This window comes from Bos taurus, chromosome 16 (assembly GCF_002263795.3).
Source record: "Bos taurus isolate L1 Dominette 01449 registration number 42190680 breed Hereford chromosome 16, ARS-UCD2.0, whole genome shotgun sequence".
In the NCBI taxonomy this organism is placed as follows: Eukaryota; Metazoa; Chordata; class Mammalia; order Artiodactyla; family Bovidae; genus Bos; species Bos taurus.
Window position 1 is genome coordinate 69718599 of NC_037343.1, and position 16235 is coordinate 69734833.

A 16235-nucleotide genomic window follows, 5' to 3' on the forward strand; every position below is an offset into this window, starting at 1 on the left:
TAGCTTTCTTTTGTTCTCTGGCCAAAAGTCTATGTTCTTTCACTGTGTCCAGCTACTATGATGACAATAGAGATTGGGAGAGAATAAGGGAATGTGGATGAGCCTCTAATTCTACTCTTCCTATGGTGGAAAACAACTCCAAATCATGTCCTTTTGCAGCAAAGTAATCTTCACGGTTGAAGGACTGCCCCTTAAGAAGCATTAAGGAAAATGAAAGATACATAGTTTCACAGTGGTGGTGAAGAGGTTGAAACTACAGGATCAGAGCTCACAGCTGCAGCATTGCTTGGTCATTTATACTAAGAAGAAGACAGCAGTTGTAAAGAGGATGATTATTTACAGCCAATTTTCAGTTTCTTATTAGCCAAAGTTTCAACATTTCTAGACATCTGTGTGGGGGCTTCCCTGGTGGCTCAGTGGTAAAGAATTTTCCTGCCAATGCAAGGAGACATGGCTTTGATCCCTGGGTCGGGAAGATCCCCTGGAGAAGGAAATGGCAATCCACTTCAGCAATCCCCTAGAATTCTTGCCTGGGAAATCCCATGGACAGAGGAGCTTGGTGGGCTACAGTCCACGGAGTCATGAAAGAGTCAGATACGACTCAGCAACTAAACAACAAAAATGTAAGGAGTAAAGTGAGTCGGTTTGAGTTTCATATCTTCTTTTTTTCCTCAGCCACTGTCTGTTGAAGATTCTAATGAACAATAAAACACCCTTTGATAGAAAGAGAAGAGAAGAGAGAAGGCCAAAGTAATCCCACAAACAGAGCTCACCCCTGGAGTGTCTCAGATCTGGCTTCTTAATCACGATTCATAATTCCTCATGCTATGTCCTGTTTTCTCAGAATTACTATATCTTCTGTAAAGTTAGGTAGCAATATAAATCAAAGTAGGCACTAACCAACCATGATGGAAAAACTATGGGCTTCTACGTTGGCCTTATGACTCCTCAGCTTTGTGTATAGGTGTATGTCCGTGTGTGTGTGTCTGTGAGTGCACTTGCACTCACATACATGGGGAAGCTTCTTAACTGCTTTGAACCTCAGATTCCTTGCTTGTGAAAAGGGGATATTAAAGTTTATCTCATAGATCTGTTGGAAGATTAGATGACCAAAGAAGAAATCTTGGCAAGTCTAGTGTGGTACCTGGAATGTTATATTTTCCCTAATGACTAGAGTTCCATTTACCAACACTGCATATATTTATTCTAGTTGGTTGTGTATATTAGTTCATTCCTTTTCATGGCTGATCAGTATTCCACTGTGTGAAAGTAAGACAATTTGCCAATTCGTTTGCTGAAGGATATTTGTATTGTTTCTAGTTTTCAGAGATTATGAATAACTGTGCTCCAAATATTCACATAGGTTTTCATTTCTCTAGGAGTGGGTTTTCTGGATCATATGGTAAGCATATGTTTAACTTTATAAGAAACTACCAACATTTTCCAGAGTGGATGTACAATCTTGCACTCCCATCAGCAATGTATAGGAGTTCCAGTTGCTCCACACCCTTGATAGCACTTGGTATTGTCATGATTTTTTAATTGTTATTTTAGCCATTCTAATAGGAACATAATGATATTTCTTTGTGGTTTTAATGCTCATTTCCCTAATGGCTAATGATGATAAGCATTTTTTCATATGCTTATTTAGCATTACATTTTTTTCTTTGGAGAACCATCTGTTAGATCTTTTGCTCAGCTACTTAACTGGGTGATTTATTTTCTTACTATTGAGTTTTGGGAGTTCTTTATATATCTAGATATAAATCCTTTATTAGATATGCGATTTGCAGATATTTTTCCTACTCTGTAGCTTGTCTTTCTCTTAATCACAGGGTTTTAACAGGGACTGAAGAGTCTATACACTAAGTTCTTTAAAAACTAAATAGACTTGGCTCTTCCTATCAGTTGGGAGGAGGCAATTTGAAAAAAGTTTGCTTTGAGATGCAGACAAACCTGGGTTTGAATCCTGTTAGTTTCCTCATCTGTAAAGGGTAGACCATAGTACTTAACACATAGAATTCCTGGGAGAATTAAATGAGATAATATGTATCAAGGGCTTAGCCTAGTGCCAGGATGTTGTAAATGTTCAGTAAGTATAAAGATCGTATTTTTATTACAAAACCCTCACCTCCAAACCTTTGCATAATCTGCTTCCTCTGCTTGGACTGTCCTTACCCCTTGCTCACTTGTTTTCTTCCAGCTTAAATTGACTCCTATTCAGGGGGTTTTGCTGGACATCACCGGTTTGGACCTGATACCCCTTTTGGTTCCTATGGTACCCTTTAATCATCTTCCTTCACTCTGTATTTTAAGCATAATAAGCTGTGAGTAACTCGAGGGCAGGGCCAATGTCTTTATCATCTAAAATTATTCCAGGTCGTGTTTGATGAATGAATGAATAAATAAATGAATGAGTTCATCTCATGCTTTGTCTGGGAGTTCCAATTAAACATCCCTCAGAGTATTGCCAAATTCAGTCCCTTTAAGACAACCTTAAACATCCCAAATGGATGTCTATGACTTAGCACCAGGATCCGGCTTACAATCAGCCAAACAGACACTGCATCTTTCACAAGTTGGATGCCTACTGGAGAAACTTGAATGCTTTGCATCTATTTACTTTTACCACATGCCATAAAAATTAAAAATACATTGTACCACAAGTGCAGTATTTAGTGTCTCACTTTAATTACATTCAAGTGTGTTGCTAAATAGTCTTGAGAAAACCTTAATGACCAGCTGTTCTATCCTTTTCCCATATGTCAGAAATGGTTTCTGAAATCACATTCTGGGACAGTAAGGTTGTATAATTAGACAGTGTATAGTTAACACTTCTAGATTTTCCGCTTAAACTGTGGACCCTTTACACTAACATATTGTGCGATTCTGCCGGTTTGGCGCAATACAATTAAACGACATGCCAACAGCAATGGAGATATGCAAACTCCATCAGACTTGTTATCACTGCATCATTATTTCCTCATATCTTTTTCATCGTCAGGGTGGCATGCTTTTGTGTGTGTGTGTGTGCTATGCAATATTCAGCATGTTTGGCTGACAAATAAACTTAGTAAAGGGGGCTGTAAATTTTTAATATTCCCTTCATAATGCCATTTATCTCACTAGAATTAGATGTGAGAGTAGCTTTTGCATCCTTTCAAACAAAGAGCTATCACTCAGATACAGAGCAACCATTTAAAGAAACAAAACTAAAATTCCCCCAAGGTGGTAATAGAAGTCAGCATTTTACTCTGCTTTTGGTAGGGAAGTGGGGATTTTCACCTACCCCCAAACTGGGTTTAGGAAGTAAAAGAAGTTGAATTTAGACAATAGGTTGTTGTGAAAATAAGTCATTAGTTACTTTCAGTTGCTTGACTCTCGGTTTAATGAATTGTTTTGGAACCATAATAGCTCATTTGATTAAATTTGCTTAATTGTTTGATTTTTGAGTATAGACACGAGGCTGAAGTAGAAATATAAAATGAGGAAATGGGAAATTCTATCAACTATTAATATTCTTTGGCTCTCCCTTTCCTTCTCCCTCAAAAGAAAATCTCCTTGACATTGTCCCAAATCTCAAGAAAAAAACAGAACTCTGATTTCTGATTGAGAGTTGCCCAGATAAATATAGTAAGACCAAGTCACAGCTGAAGCTTTCTCAAGTCCTAAAGCAGCAAATTCATTTTTGAAAAAGGCTGAGAGAGCTTCACCATTCTAAGACCGATTTACACCATATTTTTTCTTCTAAGCTTGAATTTCCAATGACTTATTTAGATGTAAGCACTGACAGCTGTAATCATGCTTTAAATCTTGCTTTGTATCCTTAGTTATAATGTTGTTCAATTAATATTCAGAATAATGGAAGTGATGTGCCGTTTTGAAAAAGACTTGAATACAGTCCAATGCTTTGGGAAACTGACTCTCGAGAGGATTAATCAGCATTTAAAACTTGCATTAATAAAAATCTGATCTTCCGCCATGCGGCATGCATAATACTTTTCATTTTTTAACATTTTAGTTGAATAATGTGGCATCCTTTGTCCTGATTTTTAAAATGATTTTAAAATTGAGCTCCTTCAGATCAATTTTGTCTTGACCCTTGTACATAATTGGACACTTGCAATTTAAAAATATAAGGATGCTCTTTTGCATGGTGTGCTAAACTGTGTTTCCATTATTAAAGATAAGGACGATAGTGGACTACGAGTTAGTACTTAGCATTTCAGACTTTTCCCCTCCATTTATACGGAAAGAGTTTTCAATCTTTCTTCAGAGCTCAATTATCTAAACCCAGTCCCTGAGAGAAAAAGAGCTAAAAACTACATTTTAATAACAAAAAATGATCAGTGGGAATAGGATCTTTTGCTGTAAATGGTATATATCAAACAATCGATGATTAGTGGTCTCTTTTTGTTTTTAAATCAGCATAAGTAACCCTGAGTTATTTACGTGTAAACAAGGATTCAGGTTCTAAAGCTAAAATAAAAGGACACGACGGAAAATGAACTGGGAGATGGTGGATGCAGGGCTCTGTTTGGCTTATAGCTAAATGGGAATGAAATCAATTTTAGTAACAGGGAAGAAAGATGATTTTGAGAGCAGAATAGAAAAAAATTGCTGTTTTACTTTACCGTTTCACTAGTAAAGTGATCGGATGCTTTATGACCAGAAGTGAAGTCAAGTTAGCACGTGCTCTGTGGGTTTTCTCTCTCGTTAGACCAGAGGCTTGCTTACTGGCCCAGGACCCACTGCTTTTCCTCTGCTGAGACCACGTTCCACACTACTGACCATGGTGCTAAATGTGACCTGGAAGGATCTTTCTTCCCTTTGCAGGATTTTAGGAAAATCTGTTGGTTTCCATGATAAAGCAGTGGGCACCTCCGTGCAAATTCTTACTGCTGCTGGGCCATATTAGGATTTTGTAGCAGGTGCAGCAAATGGTCAATGAATGCTCATTGGAAGACTTTTTTTAAAAGCCCCAGTTAAGTGCCTGCCTGCCTGCCGTGGTTGCACGGGTTTCTGCTCAGAACTTTGCTCACCTGGTCCTCCTTCCCAGCAGAGGTTTCTCTGCTTTGGCGGCTTCTTTGAGTCCCATGACTGCCCTGAGATGAGGGTGAGGGGATGTATAGAGAGCGATGGAGACCCTCAGAAAAGTGGGGGCAGCTGCCATACTGAAGGAGCTAAAGGTTCCACGTGTGGGGGGAAATGGGTGTCAGGGCCATCCGCTTCTGAGTCAGGGGCTGACACAGGCAGGGCAGATGTTCAAGAGAACAAGAGCATTTCTTTAAGACTCCGCTGAAGACTTGGAAAAGGCAATGGCACCCCACTCCAGTACTCTTGCCTGGAAAATCTCATGGACAGAGGAGCCTGGTGGGCTTCCATCTATGGGGTCGCACAGAGTTGGACACAAGTGAAGCGACTTAGCAGCAGCAGCCACTGAAGACTTCCCTGGGAGTTCAGTGGATAAGACTCTGCACTTCCCCTACCAGGGTCCTGGATTCAATTCCTGCTCAGGGAACTAGATCCCACATGCTGTGTGGCACAGCAAAGAAAAAAAAAAGATACCAGTGAAGTGCTTGCATCATACCAACAGCTAAGGGCATGTTATATTAATGAGGGTATTAAAAACATAAAGCTTGAAAAACACTGAAACCTGTGCCTGACAGAAGCGTTGGTAGCAAAAGCATTTTTATTTGCAGACTGACTACATTTGTGGAGGTGGTTGGGTCTTGGTTTGAATGGAGACAGAACAGGAACCACAGCCTCTGTCCTTCTCATAGGAAAGAGTCTTGTGTTCGAAAAGTCTCTTTCTTGGAGTACTGAAAAGGCTTTTGTGAGTTGGTTTCCTTGTTTTCCTTACTTTGTAACATTTTTCTCCGCCTGTGGCTGCTGGGGAGGTAGGCAACAGAGCTGGGCCCTGGGCCCAAGTGGGTACCCTGCTCTCTCCTGCGGGACAGAGGTGGGGGCCTGCTCCCTGGGTGCAGTTCCCCAGCATCCTGGCATTTGGGAAATTTGTTTAACCTCCTGGGGAAAGATTGCACCATCTCTGTTTTGGGGACAAATTACGAACATTTTGACAGCCTCAAGGCCCACTCCATTTAGCCCAGTATAACCTTTCTAAAACTCAAATCTTTAAGATTAGGTCAGTGCCTTGCTGTAAAATGTAAACAAATGATTTACCTTGGCCTATTAAAATAAATCCCAAGGCTTTAATATTACCAACTCTGCCTTCACTCTCTGACCCCAGACCAGCCCCCAGGCTGTATCTTCTCCTTTTCTTCCACTGTTTTCAGACACCTTGGTCTCAAGTCAGAGTAGCCTAGACATCACTCCTTGAACAGAAGTGCTTTTCCTCTCCCTGTGTCCTTGCTCCAAGAACATCCCCTCCTTTGCCCTTTGCCTGCATGGAGAGCTCCTACTCATCCTTCAGTGCCCAACTCAAATGCCCCTTCCTATCTGCGGCTTCTCCTGCACTCCCTGGTGCTCTCTCCTCCTTCCACGTCCTCCACCCTGTCCCCCTCAAGAAGAGTGGGGATCATCACTCCTCTAGCTGTGGCTCCTCTACTAAAACAACTATCACTCCATCTACAGGTGTTTTTTGTTGTTTCTCTCACAGAATTGTGGAGAAGGCAATGGCAACCCACTCCAGTGTTCTTGCCTGGAGAATCCCAGGGATAGGGGAGCCTGGTGGGCTGCCGTCTATGGAGTCGCACAGAGCTGGACACAACTGAAGCGACTTAGCAGCAGCAGCCACAGAATTCTGTGTTATGCAAGAGTTAGAATATTAACTCCAAAGTCATTGGGGCTTCCCGGGTGGCTTAGTGGTGAAGAATCTGCCTGCCAGTGCAGAGACGCAGGAGATGCAGGTTTGACCCCTGGGCCAGGAATATTTCTGTATCATGGCAACATGATATAGAGATTAAACAAAACAATGAAAGTGAAAGTCGCTGAGTCGTGTCAGACCCTTTGCAACCCTATGGACAGCTCCTCTGTCCATGAAATTCTCCAGATAAGAATACTAGAGTGGGTTGCCATTCCTTTCTCCAGGGGATTTTCCAGACCCAGGGATCGAACTCGAGTGTCCCGCATTGCAGGCAGATTCTTTATCATTTGAGTCAACAGATAAATCCCATGGATAGAGGAACCCGGCAGGCTATAGTCAATGAAGTGCAAAAGAGTCAGACATGACTTAGCGACTAAACAACAACAATACTTTTGTTAAGTGAATAAATGAATGGGCAAGTTGAAGAGTCTTAGATTGCAGATGTAACTAGGGTTCTCTGAAAATCACAGTATGTGACAAGTACCTTTTTAGGCCCCAGACATTTGCCCTATATTTTCTACTGAGATTTCTTTCTTCTAACTTCAAGCTTACCTATAAAAATATAAATGCTATTGATTCTCTGTGGATCTGAAAATTTTTTTAAATTTCCAAGAGTGTCAAATGAAGCATACCTTGGTCTGCATAAACATGGTCATCTTCTCACTGCTTGGGACTTGCAGGGGGGAAAAAAAAAAACTCATCATGAGAAATGGTGCAGATGGTATATTTGGCATCACCAGCCCGCGTCGATCAGAGATGCATTTATTTACATGACTTTGTTTGCATTGTGACCATTTATCTGGGTCCTTGCTCACATTTAACCTTTTGGAGGATCGGCGGGGACTGAGCCATTTTGCCCTTGGGATCGGATGAGGCGAGCCCCCTGTAGGGATGATGTTTGCCTTTCTTCCTACCTGCAAAGCATGCATTTCTTACAGCCTCAGAAAACATTTGGTTATGTTATCTCGTGGGTCCAGGAGGAGTGTGGTGTGTGCCAAATTTAAGAGCCATTGCCAAATGCCATGGTTCGCATTATGTAGACAGCGTGCCAGTGGAACTGGCGCTTCTCGTTGTAGATTGGAGCTCTTGCCTCAGAGGCAAAGGATCCCCATTAGTCGTTTCCAACTGGGATCATGCCCTTTGCCTTCACTTTTGAGATATCTTTGTGTGAGTGTACAAACCATGGCTTACAGGCACAGCTGATAGACCACTGTGACTGATCTCTTCCAGGCTGGGATGGTGAGCCCCCTAAAGGGCACCAAAATGGTCTCAGCCCCCAAGGGTGACTTGGAGATGCTGAGAAACAGCATGGTGCCTTGGAAAGGGTCTTAGAAAGCTTGGTTCTGGGTCTGTAAAATGGGGACAATTTACTTACTTTTTCTGAGCTTTGGTTTCCTCATCTTTCAACAGGAATAATCAGAGTTATTGTCATGACAATTGACCTAATTCACACAAAGCATTTGGTGTAGTAACAGACACCAAGTCAGCCCTCAATAAAAGTTTTTGTTATTAATACTATCATGATTACTGATACGTCTTGCTTGGTGGTTGTGAAGATTAAATAACTGGTATTGAAGTGCTCTGTGAATCTGCAGAGCTCAGCAGATGTGAGGAATGCTTGCTTCAGCAGGGGGGAAGGGTAATTGCTTATAAAGGCTCTGTCAAAACATGTTTCAACATGATTCTCTGGCCAAGAGTCCCCAATATTTTTTAAATAAGAAGCTACTGAGTCAGACAGAGAAAGACAAACACTGTATGACATCATTTATATGTGGAATCTAATAACCAAACTAGTGAATAAAACAAAAAAAGAAGTAGACTCACAGATAATAGAGAACAAACTAGTGGTTACGAGAAGGGAGAAGGAAGAAGGAGGGGTAACATAAGAGGAGGGGTAAAAGGGCTGTTATGGGATTATATGAAATCTTTTTTTTTTCATTAAAAAAAACTTTTTTATTATGTGTTTCAGGTTTTCAGCATTAAAATTTAACATCTATATGTACTACAAAGTGATTATCACCTTAAGTCCAGTTACCAAGCCATTTTAACCTTCACGTTAAAGAAAAAGAGCTCTCCTAAAGTGCTTTGAAGCACAAGGAAAGTTATTTTCAACCTACTGAGCAGCAGAAGGAGTAGTGGTAGATGATACAACTTGCTAATTCTTTTTCATAATTAATTTCTGCCAATGGGTAATGAAGTTAAACATGGATATTTGTTGTGAGTTTCTGTCTGTTTTCACTTTATAGTATTGGGGAAGGGTCCTAGAGACAGAATCCTGTCTCCCCAAAGTCTTATGTTGAAACCCTAATCCCACAGTATGACTATATTTGGAATAAGAAAGTAATTAAAATGAAGTAAAATCATAAGGGTGGATGGAGCCCTGATCCATCCAAGGGGATTAGTGTCCTAATAAGACTGTACGAGAGGGCCCATGCTCTTTCTTTCTTCTCCGTGTGAGAACATAGCATGAAGGCAGACATCTACTAGCCCGGAGAGAGCTCAGCAGAAACCAGCACCTTGACCTTGGACTGCCCAGCCTCCAAACCTCTGAGAATATAAAGTCCTGTTTTTTAAGCCACACAATGCATGGTATTTTGTTATGGCAGCCCCCGCAGACTACGATACGGGCAGGGGTGCTGAGGACAAGGCGCCTTGAATATCTACCTGCCCAGTCTCCTGTAAAACGTGCTCAGATAAGTCTGTAAAATCAGAGACTGTTTGTAAAACGTTGTCTTTATGTATGGTACTGAGAAGTTAACCCCCAATGATGCATCTGAGTCCCAGAGTTTGTATTTGGGGAACCAACATTCATCTTGAAAAGTCTGTAACATTTTTGAGGATGAAATGTTTGGTATGAAAAGTAGCACTTTGAAAGCAGAGGGTGAATAAAAATGAGAGGAAGAAAGCAAAGAATGAGGGGGGAAAAAAGCTTATATTGGCCTATACAGAATAGAACACTTAGACCAACTGTAGTACTAAATGTTTCCTTTTTAAAAAAAATGTCTCCTAAAACTAACTCCAAATGGAGTCATATAAACCCAAATATTAGAATCAGGGGAATTTTCCAGTGAGGGAGGACATTTTGGTATATCAGTAGTTTAGTTTTCTTGTAAGGAAATAAAAAGGAAATTAATTCAGTGATTTGTTCAGAATAGTTACAAAAACGCACAGTCTCAGAGATCAGTGGGGAATACAGTTCCTGCTGGAGGCAGCAATTGTCTGGTCTCCTAGAGGAGGTAAGTTATTTTATTTGTGTTGAGGTGGAGGAGAGGAAGGGACAGTTTTCTGGTTTCTTTCTCCTTGTCCTGGAAAAGGTGCAGACTTTCGTGGGATATACCTCGCGCTTTCTTGCCTTATTATTCTTTCTCTTTTCTTTTATCCTTGTTCATATTTGCTTGAATTTTCCCACTTTTATCACGATATGACTGATGTATTGTATAAGTTTAAGGTGTACATATGATGGTTTGATATTTGTGTATATTTCAGAATGATTCTAATAATAAAGTTGGTTAATACATCCATCACCTCACAGTTACCTTTTATGCACGTGTGTGTGTGTGGAACTTTAAAGATGTATTCTTTGCAACTTTCATGTATATAACAATACTGTTAACTATTGTTACCCTCCTGTACATTAGATCCCCAGAAATCATTCATTTCAAAACTGGAAGTTTGCACCCGTGACCACCTTCATTCGTCCCAGTGCCCCCCGCCTCAACCCCTGGGCAACCACCAAACTACTCTGTCTCTGTGAGTTTGTTTTTTAGATTCCACATATTAGTGAGATCATCTATTAATAGTGTTTATCTTTGTCTAACTTATTTCACTCAACATAATACCCTCAAGGTTCACATCCATGCTGTCACAAATGTCAGGATTTCCTTTCTGTTATGGCTGAATAATATTCCTGTATGTGTGTGTGTCTCTGTATCTGTCTGTCTATCTGTATCACTTTTTTTTATTCATTCATCCATTTACAAACAACTTGGGTTGCTTCCATACCTTGGCTTTTGTGAATAACACTGCTTTGAACGTGGAATGCAGATTTCTATTCAAGATAGTGATTTCATTACCTTTGGATATATACCTGAAATTGAAGTTGCTGGATCATATGACAGTTTTATTTCTAATTTTTTGAGGAAACTTTGTACTCTTTTCCATAGTGACTGCACTAGTTTACACTCCCACCAACAGTGTGCAAGGGTTCCCTTTCCCCCACATCCTTGCCAGCCTTATATCTTGTATTTTTGATGATAGCCATTCTAACAGGTGTGGGGTAATATCTCATTGTGGATTGTATTTGCATTTCCCCGATGATTAGTGATGTCGTGTGCCTTTCCATGTACCAGTTGGCCATTTGTATGGCTTCTTTGGGAAAATCTATATTCAGGTCCTTTGCCTACATTTAATTGGGTTATTTGGGGGTTTTGCTTTGGTTTGGGGTTGGGTTTTTTTTGCTGTTAAGTTTTATGAACTTCTACTATATTTTGGGTATTAACCCCTTATCAGATATATAGTTTGCAAATATTTCTCCCATTCTGTAGGCTACCTTTTCATCTTATTCTTTTGCTGTGCAGAGGCTTTTTAGTTTGATATAGTCCTACTTGTTTATTTTTGCTTTTGTTGCTTGTGCTTTAAGTATCAAATCTGAACAAACACACAAACTAAAATCAGTATTGTCAAAACCAACGTCAAGGAGCTTACCCCCATGGTTTCATCTAGGACTTTTGTAGTTTCTGGTCAAGTCATAATCCATTTCAAGTTAATTTTTGTGAGTGGTGTAAGATAGGGGTCCGGTTTCATTATTGAAGAGACTATCTTATCCTCTGAATATTCTTGGTTCCCGTAACAAATACTGGTTGACCACATATGAATGGTTTAGTTTGGGGTTCTCAGTTCCGTTCCGTTGGTCTATGTGTCTGTTTTTATGCCAATACCATACTATTTTGATTACTATAACCTTGTCAAATAGTTTGAAATCAGTAAATGTGAAGCATCCAGCTTTTGTTCTTCTTTCTCAAGGTTGCTTTGGTTATTCAGAGTCTCTCATGTGGTTCCAAATTTCAAGGTTTTGTTTTTTTTTTCCTATTTTTCAAAAGACAGATTTCAGGGTTTTTTAATCTCTATTTTTGAAAATTTTCCTGTTTTTTAGTTCTATTTTTTTAAAAAGACATTAAAATCTTGGTACAGATTGCATTCCATCTGTAGGTTGCTTTCAGTTGTATGAACATTTTATCAGTACTAACTCTTTCAGTCCAAGAACATGAACTATCTTTTTATTAATTTTTGTTTTCAATTCCTTACATCAATGTTTTATAGTTTTCAGTGTACAGATCTTTCACCTTATGGTTAAGTTTATTCCTAAGTATTTTTATCCTTTTTGATACTGTTACAGGTGGGATTGTTTTCTTTCTTTTTCAGGTAGTTTGTTGTTAATATATAGAAATGTAACTAATTTTTGCATGTTGAGTTTGTTGGCTAAGAAAGGAAATTAGAGTTGCTAACAGGCAAGCTTGAAACATTCAAGGAGAAGCAGAAAAACCAAGACTGTTTGTGAAAGATGCTGCTAAGAAGGGTCAGGAGGCTATCTGTGTATTCTGGCCATAGAGGTGAGGAGGTCAAGGAAGGCTGTGAGCAAGTTGTATGCATCCCAGGCTCACATGAACTCTGTACTCATGGGGATGACGAACACGTTAGCAGTCTTACAAGTGACTGGTTCTTGCAGAAGAGCACAGAAGTGATGAAGGCTATTCAGATTCTTGTTAAGATTCCATAAATCTAGTTCAAACAAACAGATTATAGGATACAGATAAAATAAATAGATGAAGAAATGCGTGCATTGTCCAAAGAGATGATGAAGGCTGAGGATATGGAGGGATGTTAGAGGACACCTTTGAAAGCATAGATGATCAAGGAGAAATGGAAGAAGCAGCAGAAATGGAAATTAACAAAATTCTATTTGAAATTACAGCAGGGGCCTTGAGCAAAGCAAAATTGGTAAAGCGATCAATGCTGTTATGGAGCCTGAATCTCCAGAAATAATGGCCACCTCAGAAGATAAAGAATGGGAAGAGGCCCTGGAGGCAATGCCTCCCAGCTGGTTGTGCTTAGCAACTAGGGACCACCCTGTTGGGCCTCAGGCTTTTGTCATGGCCCACCTGCTGGGCGTACATACACTCCTCTGATGCAGCTGCCATTTTATGTATCTCTTGCATTACACCTCTGTTGATGAGGCATTGCATTCTGGAGAGGATGCTCTGCTAATATCACTTCACTCTCTGCAGAAATCTTGTGATCTCAACTGGACTCTTCTTATGAGAAATGGTGTGATAAATGCATCATTTTTTAGGAATACAAATAGAAGTATCTTTTTAGAGGACAAGAAAAGAAATCTGTCTTCTCACAAAGCACTTTTGAGAATAGAACTCATTGCCTGAATGTTAAAGATTCTACTTTTTTGTATGTAAAACACTGTATGCTGCTGCTGCCGCCAAGTCGCTTCAGTCGTGTCTGACCCTGTGCGACTCCACAGACGGCAGCCCACCAGGCTCCTCCATCCCCAGGATTCTCCAGTCAAGAACACTGGAGTGGGTTGCCATTTCCTTCTCCAATGCATGAAAGTGAAGTCGCTCAGTCATGTCCGACTCCTTGTGACCCCATGGACAGCAGCCCACCAGGCTCTTCCATCCATGGGGTTTTCCAGGCAGGAGTACTGGAGTGGGTTGTCACTGCCTTCTCCAAAAGTTTCCTGTGAGGAAGACACAAAAGTGTGGACATAAGTTTGGTGAGAGAAAGGTCTAGAGAAGAGAATGGATATACCAGTTAAGAGGTTTGAACTTTATCTCAAGGGCAATGGAGGTTTGTTAGAGGGTTTTAAGCACAAAGAGGTTTAAATAGAACTACTTTTTGTGTTGTTGTTAAGGAAGATCTCAGTTGATGATTGTATTCAGGAATTTTTGACGCGATCAATATCAGAGTAGGCGATGTTTTAAGGAGAGGAAACAGTGGGAAGAATGTGGGACAGCTAGAGATCAGAAAGAGCACAGTTCATAGAAAACTGCTTAGAGCAGAGCGACCACACCAGGAGTTCCAAAGAGAAATGATTAGGGTCAAGCTGCAGCAGGGGGCATAGAGGGGGGAAGAGACACAGAGAACTTGAAAAGACAGAGTGCAGGCTCTGGCTGGATATGTGGGTGAGTGCGGGGGTCCGTGACTCCCAGTTCAGCCTGGGTGACTGGGGGACACTTATACCACTCCTGACGATAAAAGAGGTGGTACACAGAGCAGACTTTGTCAGGGGAATCTGATCGGAGCAGTTTGGTACCGGTTGTTTGGAGATGCTTGTGGAACGCTAGGTTGAGATGGTTCAGCAGGCAAAATGCAATTTAGAAATGAGGTTTGATATAGACATTACAACACTCACCTCAATAGCACAGAGACCAGGAGAAGTTCAGGGAGTAAAAGATATTACCTGGGGAAAATCTCACTCAATATATGGTGAAATAAAATCAGTACTAAAAAATAAAAATCCTGGGATAGAAGGAGGGTGTCAATACTTACAAATCAGTCAGGAGGAAAGAGTCAGAGAAGGAACGGCTAGAATTCTACGTGTGTGACTGGAGACTTAAAGGAATGAAAAGTCAACAGAGAGGGAGAGGTGAGAAGTCCAGCAGAGGTAAATACTGTAAGTGAAGAGTGGTGATGGGATTGGGTGAAGAACAGTTGAAGAGGTTGAGCGCATACTGAAGGACAGACTGTGAATCCCGGGAAACTGGAGGAAAAGGAGCAAATCGTGGAGGGGACAGGGAAGACTCCAGAATGAGTTATAAACTCAAGGCTAAGAATTCCCACCTGTTAACCTTGGTTTCAGAGAAGGCAGTGGCACCCCACTCCAGTACTCTTGCCTGGAAAATCCCATGGACGGAGGAGCCTGGTAGGCTGCAGTCCATGGGGTCGCGAAGAGTTGGACATGACCGAGTGACTTCACTTTCACTTTTCCCTTTCATGCATTGGAGAAGGAAATGGCAGCCCACTCCAGTGCTCTTGCCTCGAGTCCCAGGGACAGAGGAGCCTGGAGGGCTGCCGTCTATGGAGTCGCACAGAGTTGGACACGACTGAAGAGACTTAGCAGCAGCAGCAGCAGCAGCAACCTTGGTTTTCTCAGTAGAGATAAATTGATTGGCTGAAAGAGGAAGGTTGATGGTGGCAAAGAAATAAGAAAATGAGTAAAGGGGAAGAATAGCAACTTTGGGAATTGGGAGAGGACTTGACCGTATATAAGAATAACAGAGAAATGGAGGGATTTAAAAGAGTCCTGTGTCCCTCGTAATTTCTTGAGGGAAAACATGTTTCTGACTGTCAGAAAAAGAATAAAAATTTCCAAAATACATGAAATCAGCTAAATAAATTGTGAGACAGTGATTATATTTTATTTTAATGAAATATGAAGGCTTACTGAGTTTTTAATATCAAAATAAAAAAAAATAAAAGCCAAGCCAACGAAGCACTGGGACTAGAATCGCTAGGGTTCAAAGGTCAAAGATGAGGGAAAGGACTTGCATAGTCCATGGATAAAAATCAATGTTATGGTGTCCCCCTGACAAACAAACAAACAGGCAAAAAATATCTCATGCCAGAAGTTAAATAGACTGCACTTCTATGCTTGCAGCAAGATAGATTTGAAGACCACAGATTTGAGGTGATACACATTTAAACAGTTGTGGGAGGGTTTAGCAGCTCGGCCCATAAGAGCAGTGTCAGATGGTAGATGGCCAATCTGACCCAAAGCAGAGGAGTTTTGTGCCCTGTGTAGCAGAAGGACAGAGCAGAGGGCCTTTCCCTGGAGAGGCAGCTGAGCCCTAAGCGGAAGGCCAGTGTCCAACTAAGAAGAGCTTTGGATCAAAATCTCCAATTTCTTTTTCCTAGTAAAACAATGTTCTGGTCGGTCTAATCAAGATGAAAAGATAGAAATTAAACATCAATCATCAATTTAAGAAACTCTTTGTAACCTTGTTATAGACATGTACTACACAAATCTGGGAGATGGTAAGGGACAGGGAGGCCTGGCGTGCTGTGTTCCATGGGGTCATGATGTGAAGGGGGTCGCTCAGTCGTGTCCAACTCTTTGTGACCCCATGGACTATAGTCCATGGGATTCTCCAGGCCAGAATACTGGAGTGGGTAGACTCTCCCTTCTCCAGGGGGTCTTCCCAGCCCAGGGCTCGAACCCAGGTGCCCTGCATCACAAGCGGATTCTTTGCCAGCTGAGCCACAAGGGGTCGTGAATAATTGGACACAACTTGGCGACTGAGCAACAACAATGATATGATTTAAAATCTCTCTCTGAAACCAACAGCCAATACTTACAATACTTAAAAGCAAAATAGCGACATCCCCAGTGGCTCAGCGG

General features: G+C 41.0%; 1 pseudogene; it reads left to right on the forward strand.

Moving 5' to 3' along the window:
• LOC100139281 (charged multivesicular body protein 3-like) overlaps positions 1 to 13011 on the forward strand; it is a 36120-nt pseudogene extending 23109 nt beyond the window's left edge.
• The last annotated feature ends 3224 nt before the right edge of the window (positions 13012 to 16235 follow it).